A 22,911-nucleotide genomic window follows, 5' to 3' on the forward strand; every position below is an offset into this window, starting at 1 on the left:
TCTTTGTCACAGTGCATATGCAACGTTACACTCCCCGGAACATATTTTATATTACAACTTTAGAGACTAGTTAGGTTACACAACACTGCCCTGTGCATATTACACTCCAAGGCACATATCGCATAGCATGCGCTAGTGCCTGTGCTATCTGGCACTCTCCAATGAATCTGTCATTGCGCACAATGTATTGCATATTATGTTTCATGCCCCGATTCATCTTATATCACACTTTTTGGTGCATAGTTTATACCATATACTATATCTAGTTTTCATTTTCAATCGTGCTCTCAGGACTATGTTCTATATAACACTGCGTCCACCTACCCTTTTCACAGGCATTACATTTTGCGATGCGGGGTGCAGGGTCAGGGGGTGTTTCTGCCAAGTGAGCCCGGAGTCACAGTCACAAACTTCCTCTTCTTTCTGAATAAAAGTGAGATTATGCTGCATACTTGTTCATATTTTAAGTAGTTCGCACAGACACACATTTTAAAAACAATAAAGTTCCTAATACCCACCTTCTCTGAACAGTTAGCTTGCTGCCCCATCCACCTACTCCCTATCCTCTGTTGTCTGAATCCATGGACTAGCCTCCTCCCTCCTGCCATGCATGGTCGGATGTGCTGCCACTGCCCTCCATTTAGCATGATGGACCAGTCCACTCCTCCTGCCCTCCATTGCCAAATTTTATGGCCCATCATTGACCTCCTGCTTAGCCTCTCTGCTTAGCTTGCTGCCCCTCTTCTCCTTCCCCCTGCCCTCCGATGTCTTTGTGCATGCCCCTGCTCCATCCTTTTTGCCCACCATGTTCCATGGACCTGCCACTCCTATCTACTCTGAGTGTTCTGTTGAGCTGCCACTCCCCTCCCACCTGCCTAGCATTGTGAGATGACTGTAAGCTGTCCCTGCCACCTCCACCCTGCCTGTCCACATGTCATGCCCCTATCCCCTTCCTCCTGTCCGCCATGGTCCAATTTACTGCCACACCCTTCTGCCCTCCCTGGTCTGTTGTGCTGCAACTGCTCCTCCTGCCTGCCCCGCGCGATCTGTTGTGAGGCCCCTTACCCTGAACTCTCTTGTCTGTGCACAGGTCCTGACCCTCCCTTCTATCCTCCATGGTCCTTTGTGCATGCCCCTGCACCCTCCTTCTTGCCCATCATAGCCATTGTGCTGCCACTAACCCTCCCGCTTGCCATGCATGGTCTTCTGTGCTGCCATGGCCCCTCCCACCTTCCCTGTGTGATCAGCTAGCTGCCCCTGACCCCCTCCCACCTTCCCTCCATGGTCTGTGTGTATGCCATCATAGTCTCATTGTTGCTCTCCATGGTGTGTCTTGTTTCTAGGGCCCATCCTGCCTGAACTCCATGGTCATCTTGCTGCTCCTGCCCTGCCCCCTTGCCCCCAGCCCTCTGTTTCCATGTGCAGACCCCTATTCCCTCCCTCCTGGCTTGTCTGTTCCATTGTAATGCCCCTGATCCGTCCCTCCTGCCCTTTATGGTCTGTTATACTGCAGCTTTCTCTCCTGCCTGTCCATTATGGTCAGCTAGCTACCATTGCCTCTTTCCCCTCTGTTCTCTGTTGTCCATGTGCATGGTCCTGTCCCCTCCCTATTGCTTTCTATGGATTGTTGTGCTGCACTCCCGTCCCGCATGCACTGTGTGGTGTATTGTGCTGCTGCAAACCCTGATGCCTGCACTGTAGCGTCAGTTTGGTGCACCTCTCCATGTCCCTCCTGTCCTCTGTTATCCGAGTCCATGTCCCTACCACAATTCCTCCTGCCTACCATGATCCAATGTACCATACCTGTGAACATTTTGAATTTGTTAAGAGGGAGATTTAGAAAAAAAACTGGGGTATTGATTTTTCCCTTTGAGTTACATTGAAAAAGAGGAGATTGTAGATACGAGACAGATCAAATAAAGCCCATTTGAGCTTAAAAACATTGGACGTTTCCTGGCTGAAACGGGTCTGTTGGCATGTATGGTTGTACTACCACTGCCTCTTCCTTCTGCCCACAATGGTCTATTATATTGCCACAGCCTCTTTTGCCAGTCCTGTATTGTTGGTTTGTTGCCCCTGCCCCCCTTTCCTCTGCCCTCCATAGTCTGTTGTGCTGCCACTGCCCATCCTGCCCGCCCAGTGTGGTCAAATTGTTGCATCTGCACTCTCCTACCTGCCTTCAATTTTCAGAGTCCGTGCCCCTGGCCTCTGCCTCTCAACAGTATCCCAATGAACAACTAGATTGCTAACATTCTATATTTATTACAAAAGTGTGGAACGCCTGACGTCATCTTGATGTAATCAAAACTGTAACACCTAGAGTATTTCCTTTAGAAATTACATATATGAGAGGGTCTTATTTGCATCAAAATTATGGTTAGTACTCTAAAAAACTAAAATGAGGACATATTTTCTGAGTTTTCAAATAGCGACAAAGAACTTTTAAATTATTTGTAATCTTTATGCTTTTTTATCCAGTTGACCACTTGATTAAATGTTGCACCTAGGGGAGAGGATGTGGTGTTACTTCCAGAGCTGCAGACTTTGCAACTGGGGAACCAGGTTGGAGTTTCTGCTTCAGCACAACATTCTGTGATTCTGGTCAAATCACTTAATCTCCCCATGTCTGCAACCAAAATGAATTTGATCTTGTGTGATGTAACCAATGCTCATGTAAAGCACTCCAATACCTGACAAGTCTGCACTATATAAAACTGCAAATACATACAAAAATAAGTGTTTTGCACACTTCTGTCATTGGGCTACATGTGGGCCACATCTGGGTGATATTTGGGCTACATTTGGGCTCTTTTGTCTCTGGTGGCCATCTTGGGAGATTTATTTGTTATGAAGTTTCCTAATTTCCTCATTTACTGCAGTCTCCTCAGTGGGAATACTTTCTGTTTTTTTATTTTGGTTCCATCAAGAAGGCATTCAGATGTGTCACACATTTGCCATAAATTCTGAATGTTAGCACTCTAGTTGCTCATTAGATCACTGTAGTAAAACTACTGCTCACCAGGGAAGTCTGCTGCTGGTATTCAAAGTGCATGTTTCAGTCTGCATGTCAGAATTTGTTTATGAAATATAAGAGGATTTGAGAAGTCAAAATGTGCCCTAATTTTTCTTTCTGCAGAACTAATCATAATTTCTATGGCAAAATGAACCCCCTCATTTTGTTCCTTTGTAAATTAAATGTTTTAAGTGTTACCACTTTATTCCAATCAAGATGGCTTCAGGTGTGCCATACTTTTGTCATAAGTAAGACTGTTAGCGCTCTAGTTGTTCGTTAGAACATACTGGGACATTCTGTCATTGGGCTATACTTGGGCTACATTTGGGCTACATTTGGGCTCTTTTGTCTCTGGTGGCCATCTTGGGAGATTTATTTGTTATGAAGTTTCCTAATTTCCTCATTTACTGCAGTCTCCTCAGTAGGAAATACTTTCAGTTTCTTACTTTGGTTCCATCAAGAAGGCATTCAGATGTGTCACACATTTGCCATAAATTCTGAATGTTAGCACTCTAGTTGCTCATTAGATCAATGTAGCAAAGCTACTTCTCACAAGGGAAGTCTGCTGCTGGTATTCAAAGTGCATGTTACAGTCTGCATGTCAGAATGTTTTTATGAAATAGAAGAGGATTTGAGAAGTCAAAAGGTGCCCTAATTTTTCTTTCTGCAGCACTAATCATCATTTCTATGGCAAAATGAACCCCCTCATTTTGTTTCTTTGTAAATTAAATGTTTTAAGTGTTACCACTTTATTCCAATCAAGATGGCTTCAGGTGTTCCATACTTTTGTCATAAGTAAGACTGTTAGTGCTCTAGTTGTTCGTTAGAACACTCTGGGACATTCTGTCATTGGGCTATACTTGGGCTACATCTGGGTGATATTTGGGCTACATTTGGGCTCTTTTGTCTCTGGTGGCCATTTTGGGAGATTTATTTGTTATGATGTTTCCTAATTTCCTCATTTACTACAGTCTCCTCAGTAGGAAATACTTTCAGTTTTTTACTTTAATTCCATCAAGAAGGCATTCAGATGTGTCACACATTTGCCATAAATTCAGAATGTTAGCACTCTAGTTGCTTATTAGATCACTGTAGTAAAGCTACTGCTCACCAGGGAAGTTTGCTGCTGGTATTGAAAGTGCATGTTTCAGTCTGCATGTCAGAATTGTTTAATGAAATAGAAGAGGATTTGAGAAGTCACTCAAAATGTGCCCTAATTTTTCTTTCTGCAACACTAATCATACTTTCTATGGCAAAATAAATCCCCTCATTTTGTTCCTTTTTAAATTAAATGTTTTTAGAGTTACCACTTTATTCCAACCAAGATGGCTTCAGGTGTGCCATAGGTTTGTCATAAGTAGGACTGTTAGCGCTCTAGTTGTTCTTTAGAACACTCTGGGAAGCTGCAGCAGAACACAAAGGAATCACTTGACAGTCTCTGCCCTTGTTGGATGTACATGTTTTACTGAGAATGTCAGACTTCATTCTCTCATGACTGAGAAAGATAATGTGAATTTACAGAAAATATGCTCTCAGTTTAGCTTATAGATCACCTTCCAAACCTCTGTGGGAAAAGCATGAGAAAATAGTTTTCTCTCAAACATGATTCATGATATCACAGCAGAAGGCTTTTTCACATGGTAAAATTACCTTAAAACACACCACAATTCCTAAAATGAGTATGGTACCATCAACAAATGATTTATAATGTAACTAAAGTCTTAAAACCTTCTATTAACTGCAATGCTTTTTAATGATGTGCTATCATGTATATTGGTCCCAAGATGGCTGCCAACACTTCTTGGATGAAGTGCTGACAGCCAATCAGATCTCACAATGAGATGTGTGGTTAGGCTCCGCCGAGATATATATGTGATTTGACTTTTGATTTTCTCAGGAACTACTGAACGGATTTACACCATTTAAGCAAAAGGCACGAGTCTGAACTGAGGACTACCTCTTGGCAAAATTTGGTTTAATTCCGCTCAGCACTTTGGGCTGTAGCTGCGTCAACAGGTCCTATGGGAAAATGCATGGGGAAAAGGCGTTTTGGGACCCCACTTTTTTCTCGGCCCCCGCTTGATGAATCACCGTGAAATTTTCAGGATAGGAGCGGACCAGAGCTGGCCAAAAGTTTGGAAAACTTCGCGAAGATTCATCAATTGACGCCAACGTTATTCCAAATAGAATGTTGCGGATTTCCTATGGAAAATAGGTCCTAACCATAACTACCTACTGGCGACTGCCAGTAGGTTTTATATATATATATATATATATATTATACATATATATATATATATATATATATATATATATATATATATATATATATTATCTACTGGCGGTCACCAGTAGATAGTTATAGTTAGGACCATGTTTCCATAGGAAATCCGCAACATTCTATTTGGAATAACTTTGGCGCCGGTCGACGAATCCTCGCGAAATTTTCAAAACTAATGGGGCGCTACGCTCCGCTCCTACCCTGAAAGTCTCGGGGGGATTCGTCAAGCAGGGGCTGAGAAAAAAGGGGGTCCCAAAACGCGTTTTCCCCATGCATTTTTCCATAGGACCTTTAGACACAGCTACAGCCCGAACGGCTGAATAGAGTTACTTGAAATTTGGCAGAGAGGTAGTCTACAGGTCAAGGAAGTGCCTTTTGTAGGTCTGGTGTAAATCTGTTCAGTAGTTCCTGAGAAAATAGCATTTAAATCAATATATATATCTGTGGCAGCGCTTCGTGCGCTTACCGTGCGCTTACGGTAAGCTTACCGTACGCGTACGGTGCCGTGCGCGAGCGCGATTCTGATTGGCTGTTAGATCTTAGTAAACATTCGAATCGGTCGAAACCAGGAAGTGTCGGCCGCCATTTTCTCTCTCGCACTCTGAGGGGGGGAGGAAAACCAAAGTTGGATAAAATGAAAAGGGGCAGGCTAGACAGCTCCTAACCACCTAGCCTTGGTTAGGGTGTCCCAAAAGAACCCCCAAGGCCAAAAATTCAATATTTTTTTTTAAAAGCCGAATGAGCTTACCGTACGTGTACGGTCACAAAAAAAAAAAAAAAAAAAATATCCACATTTCCCCCCCCCCCGTGTGCCAAAGGTGCCCGTAGGGCACGTTATGTGCATGGCATATCTATTAATAGATCATTTAATAGATAACCTTTCACAACGAAGCGCATAATATGTCCTCCGTGTGCGGACGGTGCGTGAAGCGCATCGTGCGTACATGGCCCATCCAGCGTAACGTGGGCAAGCGGTGCGCGAAGGGCACGGCACTAACTGCGTAAAGTGGGCGCGCGGTGTGCGAAGCGCACCGCGTGCTCACTGTGCGCGCACGGTGCGCGAAGTGCACCGTGCGCCCACGGAACGAACTGCGTGAAGTGGGCGCGCACGCCACGAACGGCGTAAAGTAACTTAGCATTTAAAAAACCGTACAAATTCACTGAAAAAACCATAGGTTTCACACACGTTATAGTTAGGAATTAGCATTTAAAAAACCTTGCAAATTCACTGAAAAAACCATAGGTTTCACACATGTTATAGTTAGCTGGACATTTCACTCGTGAAAAACCATTGAAATTCCCCCGTTATAGTTAGTGCAGGCAACTATAACTCACGCGACCGCAATCCTCTGCTGATGACATATGTGTCTTTATGAAAAAAAAATATTTGTAATATATGTATAGCTAAAATTTTATGGAAGAAGACATGGGCAAATAAGTGTCTAAATACAGTATTAGCATCAGCAGAGGATTGCGGTCGCGTGAGTTATAGTTGCCTGCACTAACTATAACGGGGGAATTTCAATGGTTTTTCACGAGTGAAATGTCCAGCTAACTATAACATGTGTGAAACCTATGGTTTTTTCAGTGAATATATATATATATATATTATTTATTGTTTCCATAGGAAATCCGCAACATTCTATTTGGAATAACTTTGGCGCCGATTGACGAATCCTTGCGCAATTTTCAAAATAGGTGGGGTGCTCCGCTCCGCTCCTTCCCTGAAAGTCTCGGGGGGATTTGTCAAGCGGGGGCTGAGAAAAAGGGGTGGTCCCAAAATGCGTTTTCCACATGCATTTTTCCATAGGACCTTTAGTCCAAGCTACAGCCCGAACGGCTGAACAGAATTACTTTAAATTTGGCAGAGAGATGGTCCTCAGGTCAGGGATGTGCCTTTTGCAGGTCTGGTGTAAATCTGTTCAGTATTTCCTGAGAAAATAGCATTTAAAAGCATATATATATCTATAAGCGCGCACCGTGCGCGTACGGTAAAACTTACCGTACGCGCACGCTGCCGTGCGCAAGCGCGATTCTGATTGGTTGTTAGATCTTAGTAAACATTCGAATCGGTCGAAACCAGGAAGTGCCGGACGCCATTTTGTCTCTTGCAGTCTGAGGGGGTGAAAAACAAAGGTGGAGAACGTGAAAAGGGGGCAGGGTGGACAGTTCCTGACCCCCTAGCCTTTGTCAGGGGGTCCCAGAAGGACCCCCAAGGGCCCAAATTTCCTTGAATTTTTTTGCGAAAACTCGCGGAGTACGCGTAGCGTGCGCGTACGGTAGAAACGGAAAAATTCCGTGAACTGCGTAACGTGGGTGCGCGAAGCGCACCGTGCGCCCACAGCGCGCGCATGGTGCACGAAGCGCACCGTGCGCATACGGTACGCAAAGCGCACCGTGCGCATACGGTACGCGCACGGTGAAAAACCTTAAAAAAAAAAAAATACATAACTTAGCATTTAAAAAAACTTACAAATTCACTGAAAAAACCATAGGTTTCACACACGTTATAGTTAGGAATTAGCATCTAAAAAACCTTGCAAATTCACTTAAAAAACCATAGGTTTCACACATGTTATAGTTAGCTGGACATTTCACTCGTGAAAAACCATTGAAATTCCCCCGTTATAGTTAGTGCAGGCAACTATAACTCACGCGACCGCAATCCTCTGCTGATGACGTCAGATATTACATCACTGATGACATATGTGTCTTTCTGAAAAAAAAATATTTGTAATATATGTATAGCTAAGAATTAATGGAAGAAGACATGGGTAAATAAGTGTCTAAATACAGTGATGTAATATCTGACGTCATCAGCAGAGGATTGTGGTCGTGTGAGTTATAGTGAAGATTTAGAGCAGAGTATATATATATGTATATATATATATTCACTGAAAAAACCATAGGTTTCACACATGTTATAGTTAGCGGAAATTTTACTGATAAAAAACCAGTGAAATTCCCCCGTTATAGTTAGCGCAGGCAACTATAACTCACGCGACCGCAATCCTCTGCTGATGCTAATACTGTATTTAGACACTTATTTGCCCATGTCTTCTTCCATACATTTTTAGCTATACATATATTACAAATATTTTTTTTTCATAAAGACACATATGTCATCAGCAGAAGATTGCAGTCGCGTGAGTTATAGTTGCCTGCGCTAACTATAACGGGGGAATTTCACTGGTTTTTTATCAGTAAAATTTCCGCTAACTATAACATGTGTGAAACCTATGGTTTTTTCAGTGAATTTGCAAGGTTTTTTAAATGCTAATTCCTAACTATAACGTGTGTGAAACCTATGGTTTTTTCAGTGAATTAGTACGGTTTTTTAAATGCTAAGTTTTTTTCCCTTATAATAAGCCCTGTACATTTGGTGGCCTTCGGCCACCAAAAGCACAGGGGGTGGGGTAAGTGTGGATAGTGTTTTTTGCCCTTAACAAAAGCCCTGTACATTTGGTGGCTTTCGGCCACCAAAAGCACAGGGGGTGGGGTAAGTGTGGATAGTGTTTTTTTTATTTTTATTTTTTTACCGTACGCTTACCGTAAGCGTACGGTAAGCGTACCCCGCGAAATTGCCGAAAAAAAAATAAAACCGTTTTTGCACTTGGGGGATGTTTGGGGACTCCCTCAACATGACTATGTGGGAGGGAGTTGTCAAAACAGCCCCTTTACATGTTTTTGGGCTTGATATTTTAAAAATCACTCTCAGTGCGAGAGACAAAATGGCGGCCGCCGCTTCCTGGTTTCGGCCGATTCGAATGTTTACTAAGATCTAAGAGCCAATCAGAATCGCGCTCGCGCACGCCACCGTACGCTTACCGTAAGCGTACGGTAAGCGTACCGTAAGCTGGCTCAGATATATATATTGATTTAAAGGCTATTTTCTCAGAATCTACTGAACAGATTTACACTAAACCTACAAAAGGCACTTCCTTGACCTAGGGACTACCTCTCTGCCAAATTTTGAGTAATTCTGTTCAGCCGTTCGGGCTGTAGCTCGTTCTAAAGGTCCTATGGAAAAATGCATGGGAAAAACGCGTTTTGGGACCCCCCTTTTATCTCAGCCCCCGCTTGACGGATCCCCCCGAGACTTTCAGGGTAGGAGCGGAGCGTAGCGCCCCACCTATTTTGAGAAATTTGCGAGGATTCGTCGACCGGCGCCAAAGTTATTCAAAATAGAATGTTGAGGTTTTCCTATGGAAACGTGGTCCTAACTATAACTACCTACTGGCTATCGCCAGTAGGTAATATATATATATATATATATATATATATATATATATATATATATATATATATATATATATATATTATCTACTGGCGGTCGCCAGTAGATAGTTATAGTTAGGACCGTGTTTCCATCTCAAAATTCTATTTTGAATAACTTTGGCGCCGGTTGACGAATCCTCGCGAAATTTTCAAAACTAATGGGGCACTCCGTTCAGCTCCTACCCTGAAAGTCTCGGGGTAAAAATTGTAAATTGATACTTGTATAGCGCACTACTCACCCGCAAGGGTCTCAAGGCGCTTGTACGAATACCGCTGTGGAACCCATCCTGGCTTTCCCTGTGAGGCGTCCACTCCTGGGCACCCCCAAGGTGGAGGCCAGGCATCCTTAGCGTTGTGGGGAGCATTGTGGAGATTAAGCAAGCTATTGCCCAGAGTTGCAGAGTGGGACTCCATGATTGGAATGGCACCGAGGCGAGAATTATCAGGTCCGTGGAATTTTTGAGCCCAAGACCCGCCAAGGCGGGGAATTGAACCCTGGTCCCGGGCTAGATCTCTGCATCAGGGTCTGCCGCTCTAATCATTGAGCCACACTTCTCCACAAGTGATTCATCAAGCGGGGGCCGAGAAAAAAGGGGGGTCCCAAAACGCGTTTTCCCCATGCATTTTTCCGTAGGACCTTTAGACACAGCTACAGCCCGAACGGCTGAACAGAATTACTTGAAATTTGGCAGAGAGGTAGCCATAAGGTCAAGGAAGTGCCTTTTGCAGGTCTGGTGTAAATCTGTTCAGTATTTCCTGAGAAAATAGCATTTAAAAGCATATCAATATCTATACGCGCGCAGGGTGCGCGCACCGTGCGCGCACCGTGCGAGCACCCTAACGTGCGCGAGTGTAATTCTGATTGGTGGTTACTTGTTAGTCAACGTTCGAATCGGTTGAAATCAGGAAAGTGTCGGCCGCCATTTTGTTTGTTTTCAGCGCGAGAGTGAAAAAGGAAGCTGGTGAACGTGAAATGGGGGCAGGGTAGAGAGTTCCTGACCCCCTAGCCTTTGTCAGGGGGTCCCTGAAGGACCCCGAAGGCAGAAAGTTTTTTTTTTTTTTTAAATCGAGGGGGTGAAACCCCCCCCCCCCAAAAAAATTATTTCTTTTTTTTAAATCGAGGGGGTGCGCGCACCGTACGCGCATGGTGAAAAAAAAAAAATAATACGTAGTTTATTGTAAAATAAATATATAAAAAAAATAATAATACATAAATAAATTAGCATTTAAACAACCGTACAAATTCACTGAAAAAACCATAGGTTTCACACATGTTATATTTAGGTGGATATTTCAATGGTAAAAAACCAATGAAATTCCCCCGTTATAGTTAGTTCAGATAACTATAACTCGTGCGACCGCCACTCTATCACAAGGATGATGTCATCAGTGATGTCATGAGTGATGCCACTGACCATGTCATGAGTGATGTAATATGTGACGTCATGAGCAGTCGATTGCGGGCGCGCGAGTTATAGTTATCTGAACTAACTATAACGGGGGAATTTCATTGTTTTTTTACGAGTGAAATATCCACCTAACTATAACATGTGTGAAACCTATGGTTTTTTAAGTGAATATATATATAGATATATATATATACATATATAGATATATGACAGGATTCCGCCTGGAACTCACCTGCACGCCAACAATCCAAGAGGAGAGCGGGAACAAACGGAAACCGACCCTGATAGCGAGTGAGTAGATTTTCTTTATTAAATTCACAGCACCGCCTGCATGACGCGTTTCAGCCTCCCCAGAGGCCTTGATCACATAACGCCATGGGAGTTGTGATCCCGCTTTTTAAAGTGCACAATGCTAATTGATAGAATGACACAATTGGCTAATTCAAACACTGCATCAATAGACATAGAGAGGTTATATATACATTGGAACATGGACAAAATAGGGCAATAGAATCAAAAACATCTGCGTCAAACAATTTTAAAATGCTAAAGCGCAAATTTCATTTGATAAGAAATAATAATTATATGGTAAAATCATTTCCACAGACCTGGCAAGTAATTAATATTTAAAACAACATTGTTTTAAGACAACATATTTTTGTGTTTATATGCATGTTGTATTTTAGTTGCGTGCACTAATAACAGAAAGCAATAAAGTTGTTTATAACCAAATTGAATAATGATGCTTTCCTATATATACACAGCGCACATCCAATGTATACTATTGGAAATCAAACCCAAGTGGGTATACTCCAACAATTTCAAATTAGATGACCCTGGCAATTCAAGCACTGGTGTATCGACCAGGATATATATATATATTGCCTACTGGCGGTCGCCGGTAGATAGTTATAGTTAGGACCTAGTTACCATAGGAAAATCGTAACATTCTTTTCCCAATAACTTTGGCGCTGAATGACGAATCTTCGTGAAATTTTCAAACGTGGTGGGTCACTCTAGTCAGCTCCTATCCTGAAAGTTTCGGAGTGATTTGTCAAGCAGGGGCAGAGAAAAATGGGAGTCCCAAAATGCGTTTTCTCAATGTTATTTACCATAGGAAATTTTGGAACAAGCTACCACCCAAACTGCTGAACGGAATTTCACCAAATTTTGCAAAAAGGTAGCCCTTGTTTCAGAAAGAGACCTTTTTTTCAAATGGTGTAAATCCGTTCAATAGTTCCTGAGAAATTCAAAAAATAGAGGTAAAAAAATCAATTTCTCATAGGAAACTTTATACACGGTTATAGCAAAAACTGCTGAACGGAATTACACCAAATTTGGCACAAAGGTACTGCTTGGCTCAGAACACGACCTCTTAAAAAATGGTGTAAATCCGTTCTGTAGATCTTGAGAAATTAAGAAATAAAGATAGTGATATCTATGGCCGCGGAGGATCCGCGCACCCTCCCGATCACGAGCTTCATGCTAATTGGCTGTCAACACTCCAAACCAGGAAGTGTTGGCAGCCATCTTGTGCCTCCGTAGAACCAAGGCATAAGAAAACAGAAAAAGAAACATGAAAAACAAGAAAAAGGGGCAGGGTAGAAACACCCTGACCCCCTAGGCCTGCTCAGGGGGTCCCAGAACGACCCCCAGGGCCAAAAAAAGCATTTCCTTTTAAAACAGAAGCGTCAAGATTCGCGCACCCAGCGCGAATTTCGGCCGAAGGGCGGTCCCGAGGGCATGCAGCCCCCCGCAGCCAGTGGGACCGCCAGCCCAGGGGCAAATTTTTAAGTGTGTGGGGGGGCCTCTAAGGCCCCCCACACCCTGGGGACCACCACCCCCCGGGGCTTTCATTAATTGATTGCGGGGCACACGGACCCCGCAGGCCCGGGGGCCGCCACCCCCCGGGGCTTTAAAAAAAAAAAAAAACCTGTTTGGGGGGCTCGAGCTCCCCCACTCGCCCCAGGGACCACCACTTCCCCGGGGCACTAATTAGTCAAATTGGGGGGTCCATTACGGACCCTCGAGCCCCGGGGACCACCACCCCTGGGTCTTTGCATTAAGCGGAAGGGGGCCGCGCTGCCCCCCTCCTGGAGCTAGTGATGGCCCTGGGGACCGCCACTCCCCAGGGCCGGCTGCTGCAGTGTCCCGGGGTGCCCAGCCCCGGGACACTGCTGTTTGCAATGACAGGGTGGGAGCCTCGCGGCTCCCGCCCTGTCATTGCAAACTCTAAGGTCCAAGTAGCTCACCAGGTACCTCCAGTAAGTGCCACAGAGCTGCATTACAGAGGGGTGTAAAAAGGGGCGTGGCCTCTGAACACCTCTCTGCAACGCAGCTTCCCTTGCGCATACTGGAGGTACCTGGTGGGCTAGTTGGCCCCAGGGACCCTCAGGATTGAAGAGGAATTAATTCCCCAACTTTAAACGTGCCACAAGGCGTGTTTGCACACATGTCACCTCAGGCCCTACCCCCTTCCTTCACCACTGTGTAAGCACGTCCCCTGGTGATTTGTAAGTTGGGGAATTCATTCCCCTTGAATACTGAGGGTCCCTAGGGGCCAACTAGCCCACCAGGTACCTCCAGTATGCGCAAGGGAAGCTGCGTTGCAGAGAGGTGTTCAGAGGCCACGCCCCTTTTTACACCCCTCTGCAATGCAGCTCTGTGGCACTTACTGGAGGTACCTGGTGAGCTACTTGGACCCCAGGGACCCTCAGGATTCAAGGGGACTTTATCCCCCAACTTAAAACGCGCCACAGGGTGCGTTTGCACAGTGGTGAAGGGAGGGGGCGAGGCCTGAGGTGACATGTGTTGCCCTGTGGCGCGTTTTAAGTTGGGGAATTACTTCCTCTTCAATTCTGAGAGTTCCTGGGGGCCAACTAGCCCACCACTTAGCTCCAGTAAGCGCCACTGTGCTGCGTTGCAGAGAGGTGGCCAAGGCCATGCCCCTTTTAACACCACTATGCAACGCAGCTCTGTGGTGCTTATTGGAGGTAAGTGGTGGGCTAGTTGGCCCCCAGGGACCCTCAGGGCTCAAGGGGACTTAATCCCCCCATTTACAATGCACCAGGGTGTGCGTTTGCGCAGTGGTGCAGGGAGGGGGCGTGGCCTGATGTCACAATTGTGCAAACTTGCCCTGTGGCGCATTTTAGGTTGGGGAATTAAGTTCCCTTGAATCCTGAGGGTCCCTGGGGGCCAACTAACCCACCAGGCACGTCCAGTAAGTGCCACAGAGTTGGATTGCAGAGAGGTGTAAAATGAGGCATGGCCTTGGACCACCTCTTTGCAACGCAGCTCTGTGGTGCTTACTGGAGGTACCTAGTGGGCTCGTTGGACCCCAGGGACCCGCAGGATTCAAGGGGACTTAATTTCCCAAATTAAAACGGCCACAGGGTGTGTTTGCACACATGTTACCTCAGGACCCCCCTCCCTTCACCACTGTGCAAAAGCGCCCCGTGGCGCACTTTAAGAGGTAGTTTTAATCCCCCAGCCCTATTATGTACTAGGGACTTACAGAGGAGGTCATACTAATCACAGGGGTACCCCAACGCATAGTGTTCCCTAGTGTATGTAGGTGTTTTCACTGTATTCTAAGTGTCTTTTAGCATAGCATTGGCTCCAGGCTTGGTGAGTCAGTTACCACCAGTACCCGTCTGAAAAAGTTGCAGGTACAGGATGATTTTTGCAACAAGGCCTCTTTCTGCTCCTCTGTTTGTTCTTTATGGACATGTTTAGCTTCTCCTGCACTTTTCTTCATCTTTGTGGACTTCTGTTGCCTCTTTCTGCATTTCTTTTGCTTCTTTCTGTGCGTTTTTTCTTCTTTCTTCAGATGTCCAGCCTCTGTAGGCATAGTTAGAAACTAGCATTAAAAAACGTTAGATATTCACTTAAAAAACCATAGGTTTCAGGCATTTTATATTTAGAAATAAGCATTTAAAAAACCTTAGAAATTCACTGAAAAAACCATAGGTTTTAGGGAAAGTTATAGTTAGTTGGACATTTCACTCGTACAAAAGCATAGAAATTCCCCCGTTATAGTTAGTTCAGCTAACTATAACTTGCGCCCCCGCAATGCACTGCTGATGGCGACACATATTACATCACTCATGACATGGTCAGTGACATCACTGATGACATCACTCATGACATCTCAAATGACATCACTTATGACATCACTGATGACATCACTGATGACATAATCCAGTGACTGTGTGTTTCTGTAAAGTTTAAATATGTTTAATATATATATGTCTGAATGGATGATTTAGTAGGTGCGTGACTGAGTCTACAAATGAGTGATTAAACGTATCTTACTGAATGCATTGGTTGGTGAGTAAACTGTGTGAATGTCTGTATCCATCTGTCTGTTGGTGTGTATTGGCTACATGGGATTGTGATTAGCTAAATTAGTGTCTATATGAGTTATTGACTGGTTGTTTGAGTATCTGTATGGGTGCCTGAGTGTTTGTGTGGGTGGGGTGTGTGTGACTCTGTGCATAGATGTGTGAGTGGGTGATTCACTGGGTGCATGGTTTCAAGAGTGCATATGTGATTGACTGCATGGGTGGGTGAGTGTGTGTATGGGTGTGTTAGTGAGTGAATGTATATCTCAGTGGTACATGTGCGAGTAACTACATATGTAAAAGGCAGTATATATGTGTTAGAGTATTTAAATGGCTATAAGTGAGAGTGTGTGAATGTTAGAGTGGCTGTATGGATGAGTGTGTGCTCGTAGCAGTGATTGTATAAGAGCGTAAGAATGTGCTGGTATTTGTATGTGTAAGTGAGCTGGTGTGTGTATAACTGTATAGGTGAGTAAATGGGTGTGTGATTATTTATTTGCATGACTGACTAGATGTGTGAGTACCTCTATGGATGAGTGGCGATGTGTGAGTGTCTATATAGGTGTATGAGTGTATATGATAGTCCTGTACTAAGTGACCATAAGTATGAGTGACTTTACGGATGAGTGAGTGGATGTGTGTAGACCCAAGAATCAGTGAGTGGGTATGTAGTTATTGGTGTTGGAGTATCAATGGTTTGGAGAATGGCCATCTGTAACTTTGAGTGGGTGTATCAAAGGTTATATTAGGGTGTGAGAAGATGCATCAATTTATCACATGGATGATGTCATCAGTGATGTCATCAGTGATGTCATTTGAGATGTCTTGAGTGATGTCACTGACCATGTCACGAGTGATGTAATATGTGATGTCATCAGCAGTGCTTGCGGGGGCGTGAGTTATAGTTAGCTGAACTAACTATAACAGGGGTAGTTCTATGGGTTTGTACGAGTGAAATGTCCAACTGACTATAACTTTCCCTAAAACCTATGGTTTATTCAGTGAATTTCTAAGTTTTTTTAATGCTAATTTCTAACATATTATATTATAGAAAAAAGGGGGTCCCAAAGCGCATTTTACCCATGTTAATTTCCATAGGACCAAATTTGGCAAAAAGTTGGCTCTTTGTTCAGAAAGCGCCCTTTTTTTAAATGGTGTAAATCCGTTCAGTAGTTTCTAAGAAATTCAAAAATAAAAAATATTGATATCTGGGCGGAGCCTAACCACACATCTCATCGTGAGATCTGATTGGCTGTCAGCACTTCATCCTGGAATTGCTGGCAGCCATCTTGGGACCAATATACATGATAGCACCCAATTGAAATGCATTGTAGTGAATAGAAGATTTTGAGGGTCACCAAAAGGAGAACTATAAAGGGTGATAACAGACTTTAGTTACATTAGAATTCATTTGTTGATGGTACCATACTAATGTTAGGAATTGTGGTGTGTTCTAAGGTGATTTTACGCTATGAAAAACCTTCTGCTGGGATATCATGAATCATGTTTGAGAGAAAACTATTTTCTCATGCTTGTTCCATAGAGGTTTGGAAGGTGGTCCAGAAGCTGAAATGAGAGCATATTTTCCGTAAATTCACATTATCTTTCTCAGTCATGTGAGAATGAAGTCTGACATTCTCAGTAAAACATGCATCGAACAAGGGCAGAGACCATCAGTTGATTCCTTTGTGTTCTACTGCAGCTTCCCAGAGTGTTCTAAAGAACAACTAGAGCAGTAACAGTCTTACTTATGACAAACATGTGGCACACCTGAAGACATCTTGATTGGAATAAACTGGTAACACTTAATCATTTAATTTAAAAAGGAACAAAATGAGGGGGTTCATTTTGTCATAGAAATTATGGTTAGTGCTGTAGAAAGAAAAATTAGGACATGTTTTAAGTGAGATCTCAAATACTCTTCTATTTCATTAGAAAATTCTGACATGCAGACTGAACAATCACTTTCAATACCAGCAGTAGACTTCCAGTTTACTCCCTGGTAAGCAGTAGCGTTACTACAGTGATCTAATGAGCAACTAAAGTGCTAATATTCTAAATTTATGGCAATGTGTGACACATCTGAATGCCTTCTTGATGGAATCAAAGTAAAAAACTGAAAGCATTTCCTACTGAGGAGACTGCAGTAAATGAGGAAATTAGGAAACTTAATAACAAATAAGTCTCCCAAGATGGCCACCAGAGAAAAAGAGCCCAAATGTAGCACAAATATCACCTAGATGTAGCCCAAATATAGCCCAATGACAGAAGTGTGCAAAACACTTTTATTTTTGTTGCAGTTTTTTATAGTGCAGACTGCTCTGGTATTGGAGCGTTGCATCTTACTTGGACCCCTTATTACGTATTTTGCATGAAGTACATGAGACTGATCTTGCGAAACATAGAACTTTACTATTCTGTTAACCTGAAGTTGCTCTAAACCGGGCTTTGTAACACCTGTTTTTACCTAGTGGTTTTAATTAATTCTCATTGCATTGTATTAAGAAAGAAGATTTACAGTTTTTATGTACACTTTTATGATCTATGTTTCTAAATCAGATTGAATAAAGTTTAATGAATTTAATTGAAGTCTCCAAAGATGGCCACCAGAGAAAAAGGAGCACAAATGTAGCACAAATATCACCCAGATGTAGCCCACGTAAAGCCCACTGACAGACGTGTGGAAAACACTTTTTATCCTTTGTTATTTTGCAGTTTTATATAGTGCAGGCTGGTCAGATATTGGAGTGCTTTACATGAGCATTGGTTACATCATACAAGGACAAACTCATTGTGGATGTAGGCATGGGGAGATTAAGTGATTTGACCAGAATCACAGAATGTCGAGCTGAAGCAGAAACTCCAACTTGGTTCCCCAGTTGCAAAGTCTGCAGCTCTGGAAGTAACACCACGTTCTCTCCCCTAAGTGACAGTGGTCAACTGGATAAAAAAACATAAAGCTAACAAATAATTTTAAAAGTGCTTTGTTGCTATTTGAGAACCCAGAAAATATGTCCTCATTTTAGTTTTTTAGAGCACTAACCATAATTTCTATGCAAATAATACCCTCTCTTTTCTATTATTTCTAAAGGAAATGCTTTAGGTATTACAGTTTTGATTACCTCAAGATGACGTCAGGAGTGCCACACTTTTGTAATAAATATAGAATATTAGCAATCTAGTTGTTCATTAGGATACTGTTGGGAGGCAGAGGTCAGAGGCACAGACTTGGAAAATTGAAGGCAGGTAGGAGGGTGCAGAGGCAACAATTTGACCACACTGGGCAGGCAGGAAGGGCAGTGGCAGCACCACATGGAGGGCAGTGGAAAGGGGGGCATGGGCAACAAACCAACAATGCAGGACAGGCAAGAGAGGCAATGACAATATAATAGACCATTGAGGGCAGAAGAAAGAGGCAGTGGTAGTACAACCGTACATGCCAACAGAGATGATTCAGGCAGAAAACACCCTCTGTTTTTAAGCCCAAAAGGGCTTCATTTTATCTGTCTCTTGTCTACAATCACCTCTTTTCTTTGCAAGTCAATGGGAAAAATCAATTGCCCAGGTTTTTGTCAAAATCTCCCTCTTACCAAGTTCAAAATGTTAGCAAGTATGGTACATTGGATAATGGAAGGCAGGAGGAATTGGGGTAAGGACAGGGATTCAGATAACAGAGGACAGGAGGGACATGGACAGGTGCACCTAACTGACCTTACAGGGCAGGCATCAGGGTTTGCAGCTGCACAATACACCACACTGGGCATGCGGGACAGCAGTGCAGCACAACAAACTATGGAAAGCAATAGGGAGGGGACAGGACCATGCACATGGACAACAGACAACAAAGGGGAAAGAGGCAAGGGCAGCAAGCTGACCATATTGGACAGACAAGAGAGAAAGCTCCAGCATAACGGACCATAAAGGGCAGGAGGGAGGGATCAGGGGCATGACAATGGAACAGACAAGCCAGGAGGGAGGGAATAGGGGTCTGCACATGAAAAGGGAGGGAAGGGGGCATGGGGGCAGGGCAGGAGCAATAAGCTGACCATGGAGGTCAGGCAGGATGGGCACTAGAAGCAGAACACACCATGGATGCAACAGTGAGATTTCAATGGCATACACACAGACCATAGAGAGAAAGTGGGAGGGGGTCAGGGGCAGCTAGCTGACCACACAGGGAAGGTGGGAGGGGCTGTGGCAGCACAGAAGACCATGTATGGCAAGCAAGTGAGTTAGTGGCAGCACAATTTGGCCATGATAGGCAAGAAGGAGGGTGCGGAGGCATGCACAAAGGATCATGGAGGTTAGAAGGGAGGGGTAGGAGCTGGGCACAGACAAGAGAGTTCAGGGGAAGAAACCTCACAACAGACCACGTGGGCTAGGCAGAAGGAGCAGTTGCAGCACAACAGACCGGGGAGGGCAGAAGGATGTGGCAGTAAAATGGACCATGGAGGACAGGAGGAGGGGGATAGGGGCATGGAACTTGGGCAGGCAAGGTAGAGGTAGCAGGGAGAGGTTACAGTCATCTGACAATGCTAGGCAGCTGGGAGGGGAGTGGCAGTTTAACAGAAAACTGAGGGTAGATAGGAGGGGCAGGTCCATGGAACATGGTGGGCAAAAATGATGGATCAGGGGCATGCACACAGACATCAAAGGGCAGAGGGGAGGAGAGTAGGGGCAGCAAGCTAAGCACAGAGGCTAAGCAGGAGAGCAATGATGGGCAAGAGGAGTGGACTGGGACATCATGCTAAATGGAGGGCAGTGGCAGCACATCGGACCATGCATGAGAGGAGGGAGGAGGCTAGTGCCTGGATTCAGACAACAGAGAATAGTAAAAAGTGGATGGTGCAGCAAGCTAACTGTTCAGAGAAGGTGGGAAGGCCAGTGGCAGAACAACGGGCACACAGGTCTGTAATGAGGGAGCAGGGGCATGGACTTGGACAATGGATGGCAAGGAGGAGGGGAGGCAGGAGCAGCAGGCTTGAATGGGGGCAGTGCAATGCCAGGTCCTGCCTTCAACCCCCAGCATCCATTGTGATAGGCATCTTACTTAACATTAAAAAACTAGAAATTCGCTGAAAAAAATAAACATTACAGAGATGTGATAGTTAAACTCGTATAAAATCACTGAAAATCAGCAGTTACAGTTACCTGAGCAAACTGTAACTTACGCCTCTGCAATGCACTGCTGATGACCTCAGACATTACATCATTCATGACATGGTCACTGACATCAATCAAGACATCAATAATGACATCACAAATGAGCTGTGAATGGAATGGAACTATAATCACTAGAACTTTATTGAGGGATGGTGTGTGTATATTAGCACAACTTTTTATTTCTTTTCTTTTGCGTAAGAACCTCTATAATATGCAACGTGCCCAGTTCAATATATCCAATAGCCTTTCACTTTAAAGTAATGTGTTGTCCATTGTTTATGTTGATGTTTGCAATCGTAAGTATGTTTATTATGAACAAGTCACCTTGACGAACATACAGGTACGGAGGTCACGGGGCAAGATATGCTGAAATTACATTGTGTGCATATTAACACTTGTTTTCTTTTCTTTATTGCATGAACTCCTGAATTTTCGCATCATCACTAGGGCAATCAGGCTGGCAGCTTTTTGGTTTAATGTAATATATAGTCCTTTGTTAATGTTGGCAACTGGAGCCATTTCTACATTTAAATAAGGAAGCTACAATGACGTCTTGTATCGTGATCAAGGTTCGGACTAGCCAAAACACGTGGATTGCATCCTTTGTAGATTAAATACTTCCAAACTACAACCCGAGTGGTGATTCCTTCCTTGTAAGAGTTAGAGGAAATTGAATATATACATATATATACCTCTCTTGCTTCTTTTTACACCTCTCTTGCCTCCTTCTGCACTTCTCTTGCCTCTTTCTGTACCTCTCTTGCCTCTTTCTGCACTTCTCTTGCTTCTTCTGCAGCTCACCCTCTTCTTTCTGTACCTCTTTTGCCTCTTTCTGTACATTGCTTGCCTCTTTCTGTACTCTCTTCCCTCGTTTTGCACCTCTCTCGCCTCTTTCTGTACTTCTCTTGCTTCTTTCTGCACCTTTCTACCTGTTTCTGTGCCTCACTTGCCTCCTTCTGCTCTTCTCTTGCCTCTTTTTGTACCTCACTTGCCTTTTTCTGTGCCTTTCTTCCTCTTTCTGCTCCTCTCTTGCAGATTTCAGCACGTCTCTTGCCTCTTTCTGAACCTCTCTTGCCTCTTTGAGGTTCTGTAGCGATCCGAACCCGTGAATTCGGTATCGTAATACTGACACGATTTCGGTACCAATGAACCGCAAATGATCCATTATATACATGACAGTGTTTTCACTGCGCAACTAGCATGAATTCACTGGAAAATAGGGCATTCTGTCATAAAAGTCATGGCATCCATTTTAGTTACGGCATTCATCTTGTTTCTTGCCCTCACATAGTCAATGAACGGACGATGACCCCGGCAGAGTCACCTTGTTAAGGACACGTAAGCTCGAGCCCGAGAAAGGCTGACGCTGCATGACGAGGCAGAGTCAAGCTACCTCCCTTGCCTGAGGCCACTCCTGCTATACTGGTTCTCGTGTCCGTTGTCCTGACTGAAAGGCCGAAGACGGTAGCCATGCCCGTTAATGATCCATAAACACCTCTTATCCTACATTTCAATCCTTTGCACCTGGCTCTGCTCTTTTCCTTCTGGGCTTTTACAATGGGGAGGTTACGATTTTTATGATGGGGAGGATCGGGCAAAGAATGGAAAACTGTCGAGAGGACCTGATCGAATACCGAAAACCTACGACTAATTATTGTTTGATGTCAAATTTACTGTTTGTTTGGAATACCGGGTTGGGCATGAGAAATATTCGTGTAATGTAGCCCAAAGACATTTTTCGTGTATTTAAAGAGTAACCCACTTAATGCAATTTGAACAGTCTCGTAGATTCTGCCTCTGTGTGGTTCCTATGATTTCTGTGTCCCTGCAGTAAATAAACCTTGGTCTTTGACGCCACCATCGAGAAGCCCATGTCTCTGTTTATTTGTGCACCGGGACAGGAGGAACTCAGGGGTCTTCGGGTGTTGTTTCCCTGACACCTCTGGACTCTTAAAAGTCCAGAACCTCAAATTGGCGCCCAATGTGGGGCGACGTCATCCGGTACCGGTCCAAAGCCTGAAAAGTTCGAGAAGTTTCGTGTGAAGATTCCGGAGGGAGGTACCCCGCTTCATCGATCCCTGCATGTCGTAAAAGTAGCCTGACGATCTCTTCCACGAGGGTTCCCGTTCCCAGACGGCTACAGAGGACCGCTGCCTTGACTATCGCCCTGTCTTGGACCCGAGGTGCAGACCTTAGTACGGCGAGACGTAGACGGGTTCTCCTTGGTGACGTCTTCCACATTTCAGTTAAGTATTAAGTGGGCTACGCTCAGTTTGGTTGTTCCTTGTTGCTCTAGTTTAATTCGTAGATTATCATTGGTTGCTCTTGTTTAGATAATCTTTGTTTTGGTATTGGTTCATTTTGGTAGACCTAAGTTCTCTGCGCATTTTGGTTGGAATTTGTCTTTGTTTGTCATGACTACCA

The sequence above is a fragment of the Triturus cristatus genome, chromosome 10 (assembly GCF_964204655.1).
Source record: "Triturus cristatus chromosome 10, aTriCri1.1, whole genome shotgun sequence".
Taxonomy (NCBI): Eukaryota; Metazoa; Chordata; class Amphibia; order Caudata; family Salamandridae; genus Triturus; species Triturus cristatus.